Below are 5,272 nucleotides of genomic sequence, written 5' to 3' on the forward strand. Positions count from 1 at the left end.
GCTAGGGCAGCGGGAGATTTTGGGTTTAATAATGGGATGAAGTCAGTGTAGGGTCTAGGCTTTATGAAAACAAAATAAAGCCTCACTCAAATCCTCACTTGAAAAGTACTTTAGTAAGTTGTATGATGGTTCTATACTTAATTTTTGGCACCGATGATGAAATTTGAAAATCAAAATATACTACGGATCTTGTGGATATATGCATAATTATTTTTAGAGTGAAATAAATAGTCTAGATGATTTGTTACAATATATATTATTTTTCAATTTAAAATCTTAATTTTTTTCACAACCATAATGTTCAAGATGAGATGATTGATTTATAGGTTTTTTAACACGATTTGTAATTTTTTATGAGTTATGATGTGAGGTTTTACTTATTTTAATAAAGTTACAGGCCTATTAAACCATTTACCTTAGGATGCAGTTGGCATGCGGCCAACCTTTAGAAATATGGGCTTGGTAATAAATATATTTTTTAAATATAATTGGATTCTAAATTTTAGATAATATATAATCTTTAACATGGAGATCATGCATATGAAAAAAAAAAATGAAAACTAAAAATAATAGTTATATTAAAAAAACATTTGGACCAGTTAGTTAAAATTGTTTTCAGATAGACCAACTATTTGCATCCATATTTAAGATAGATCAGTGTTTGCAAAATCGAACCGGAACGGTTAACCGGTCATGAGGCTAGGAGCGGTTCGAACCGGAACCAGACTAACCAGAGCGGTAACCGGACTAACCGGTCAAGTAGATTTTTTTTAAAAAAAATTGACTCAAAACCCCCCAAAAAAAATAAAAAAACTTAGATTAAGTATACACTATCATATTACATACATTTATCTTATAAAAAAAATTGAAACAACTTTTTATATAATTCAATATTGGAATATTATGGAGATATGCGAGACAATTTATAATTTCACATAAATTCAATTGAGGAAGTTACAAAGTCCAACTAACAATGGATGATGCAACAATATATGCTTTTATGTTTTTTTAATATTGATGTTGAAAAATGTTGTTTTAATGTTGAAAAACCCTTTAATACAGTTTAGAATTGAATTTCATAGCGTATTTTTTTGTAGCATGATGTTCCCAGTTTTTCGAAGGGTTGTGAGTCTAAGAGAGAGCACCTCGTTTACTCAATAACTTGGTTATCAAATCTAAGGTGTTGAGTGTTGTTTCAAATGGCCAAATCGCATATTTTAAAAAATATTGCCGAGTCGATTTTCAAAGGGCCAAAACAATTTTAAAATGGTCAAACCTCGTTTACTCAATAACCTTTAGAGTTAGGTTTTAACATGAAAAAAAAAAAAAATTATATAAGATGGCAACTTTAAAATGTAGAGTTAAGATGCATATTAATAAATAAATAAATAAATAAGTTAAATTTTTATCCATTTCGGCATGTGGAAACATGAGAGATGAGTAAAACACATTTTAGTTTCTACCACTCTTCTTCATAAAGGCTAATAAATAGATTTAACGAGTATGAAGTTGCAAAAAATGATAAATAGCGAGCAACAAATAAAAAACAAATTAGAATAAAATGTCACAACTAAACAAGAAGTTGAGAACTAAGACAACAATAACATGCACCAAAATAACATTAAAAATAAATATTTTTTTTTCTCATATTCATCACAAAAAAAAATATTTTTATAAAAAAAAAATATAACATTAAAACCAATCCAACAAGCTCATAAAAAATATATAACATTAAAAAGAACGAAATATTTTATTCTCACATTTATAAAAAAAAAGACATTTTTGTAAAAAACATAAAAAACGATCCAAAAAGCTCAGCAAAAATATATAAAATTAAAAGAATAAAATAATATATTATTTTTTTCTTATATTCATCACAAATAACATATTTTTATAAAAACAAAACGTAATTTCATTAAAGAACACATTTTTTTTAAGAACCCTAAAATTGAGCCAAATAACACATAAACTTTAGAGTCAAAATCAACCCCAAATCTTTCATTTTTTGAACAAATTGACATTGGGGATATGATAGATACTTTAATTAAGATTCAAATGCCCAAAATGTCATAAAGATTCATTCACTATTGAGATCTTTATTCAAAAAATTGCGGATTTTTCACTTCACAAAAATTTTTGGAAAAAAACGTAGCAAAAAAAAATTGATATAAAAATATTTAATCAATAGTAAATCAAAATAATTCGTTTATTTAATACATGAGACCTTTATGATCAAACTTCAGTGATCAATTCGATAAAAATCTATCAATTGATCGATCAGAAATCTATTTGTTTAGATAAAAAACAATTCTTCGAGCGGCAGTACTTGGGGCCCAATAAAACCTCAAATCTTCATCGTTTTGGAAATTTTGAAATATGTGAACGTTGAATCCTTCAACAATGAATCAAAGCCCTCCATTTTATGAAAATCTATGAGGTATTGAAGCTGCATTTGATAGAATGGCGGAAATTTCTAATTTTCAAAAAACCCATTTCAATCCTCCAAGAACTCTTTGTTTTTGGAATTTTGATTCAATAATCGACGATTTATAGAAACTTTCCGGTGTATAACATCAATAGTTGACCGAAAAAAAGAAAAAATATACAAAAAAAAGCAGCAAAATCTCGTTCTGTAAAAAATAACGAGCATGTATCAAATAACGGCTGCTATTTGATGTGTTAAAAACGCCGTTATATCAGGCGTTAAAACGGTAAACCATACCGGTTAGGAAAAATCGGCTAGTTTATACTAAAAACTGCCAGTTCGACCTCAAACCGGCCGGTTTTGGTGCTGATATTTTTTGGAGAGTGCCATCTTATGAGGTGTACCGTAAAACCGGCCCTAACCGAACTCGCCACCCCACCTGTAGCGATCTAACCGGCCGGTTCCGGTTCTAACTGGCTGGTTCCGATTCTAACCGGCTAGTTTTACGAACACTGAGATGGATGCTTTATGCATCACGACTGCATATTGTAGAAATGCGGTCTAGCCCACATGAAACAATCGTTCTTTACCTTAACAATAATCCGATTATGCTTGCATTGATCCCAATATTTCCGATAGAAAAAAAAAAAGAGAAAGTTTGTAGAAGGTTCTAACCTTATACTATAGAGGCAAGGTATCAAGCAAAAATAACTTGTTGAAGTAAGAAAATTTATTTTTATTGGTCATCTTGACCTCAAGATCAATATAAACAAAAATTATACTCTCAAGTCTTAAAAATAGTTTATCATGTCATAAGCTATCTGAACCGTCTATTTTCAAAAAAGTAATGATCCTTTGAGACCCTCCCACACCCATGTGTGTAGGACCCCAAAGGATCACCATTAAATTTGGCACATATCTCTAGAAAAGTCAAGCCCCACACCCATGATAACTTTTATAGAGATTGTGTCAAATTTAATAGTGATCTTTTGGGGTACACACATGGGTCCGAAAAAGTCTCAGTATCATTACTCATTTCAAAAATTTTATGTATTTAAAGAATTATGTAATTTACACTATTTTGGAATTTTCAATTCTATCTATCATTGAAGACGAATTTTCAAGCCATTGTAAAGCTAGTAACATCAGAGTTGCATCTTCCAGTAAAATTTAGAGGTTTGCCTTACTTATATGGTGTAAGTTGCGTTGGCACCCTATACAAACCCGATTCTCAAATCTTCAAGTCTTTTACACCGAGGGAGTAAGCATACATTATGCTCCCGCAGAAATATAATACATGTGTTCTTGAATTATTCTTATTTACTTTTATGAGAAAGAAAACCAAATGTATTTAAAAGTTCCGAACTCCAATAAAGTTCATAGGTGAAAGGATAGTTCTTGAGCTATAATGCTAGATCTTGCTCGTCTAGCTACCGTCACTAGACAAAACGAAATATCCATAAAAAAAAATATAGGGTTTTTTTGTCTGCCAAAATAATTATGATGATTTTATATTTGGTTTTGGAAATGTTTATGAGACGTTTACTTTTGATATAAAGTGGTCAAAATTAATCTTGACCAGTCGATGTGAAATTAGATGGCAGCATTTATTTTATTGACCAAGCTCAAACTTCAAAATAAATTTTTTCGAACTTTGTGACATATCTAAGCTATTAGATTTCCAATTGCATGGTAAAGTTAAATGGTCCCATTGTATACAATATGTTTTGGGGATTTTATATAATAACATCATTTATCTTTAATACGAGGTGGTCACAATTTCTTACAACCATTTGATGTAAAATTTGATAGTTTGGATGTGTCACAAAATTTGAAAAAATTTCATTTTAAGTTTGAGCTTGGTAATGGAATAATTACAACCGCTCAATTTCACATCTAACGGTCAAGATTAATGTGACCACCTTGCATCAAAGATAAATGATCTCATTCTATATTTTATCAAAAATAAATTCTCTTTCTAGAGTTTGTTATTTTTTTAAATTTAAGAAATATATCCAAATATTTAAGAGAGGTTTTTTATTCAATTTCAAAATATCCATAAAAATAAATATATGACCATGTTGAAATAGTCGCAAATAGGTAAAATATTGAATAGCTCATCTCATCCTGAAAATCTAAGCATGCCTCTTGGTGTCAGGACGAGCATAGGTTGCGTTAGTTTTTGCTTATTATTCAGCTCCGAGTTTGTGAAGTTTGTCACCTTGCTAGAATTCCTGGCACAGTTAACTGAATTATCGTCACCGTTAATGAGTTATTTATGCGGCTGATCTTAGACGTTCATGTTCTTGGGGTTTAGGCATGGAATGGATCCGGACCCGGGTAGACCCAAACTGGGTTCAGGTATGAATCCATAAATTGGACTTGGCGGATTACGTCCGGATCCAAATCTTGGACCCAGTCCGATAATATTTTTGGGTCTCAAATTATAACATATATTCATATATAGTTAAATACATATATGTGGAAAAGTTTATATAGAGCCAAAGCTATAAACAATCAAATTAGAGCCTACCTCAACAAGTTTACTAGAAGAGGTGGTTTTGATCTCCAAATGTCCTCACATTGATCTTCTCGACATCAAGATGGATGGACATGAGAAAAAAAACAGATTTCAAGTTTTGAAAATGGGGTATTTTGTAATGCATTTTTTGATAGTCAATTTTCAAGATTTTCAAGTTTTTTTAGATCTATCTATTTACACTATTTTTGAAGCTTTAAACTTTATAAATAAAGATGAAAATATATTTTAAGGCTATCACAAAGATTTTCAGTATTGAAACCTCATTTTTCCACACTATTTGAAAGTACGTTCTAATTTGATTGTTT

Source organism: Amborella trichopoda, chromosome 13, assembly GCF_054954075.1.
Source record: "Amborella trichopoda isolate Santa Cruz 75 chromosome 13, AtrichopodaSantaCruz75HAP2 v2.0, whole genome shotgun sequence".
Classification (NCBI taxonomy): Eukaryota; Viridiplantae; Streptophyta; class Magnoliopsida; order Amborellales; family Amborellaceae; genus Amborella; species Amborella trichopoda.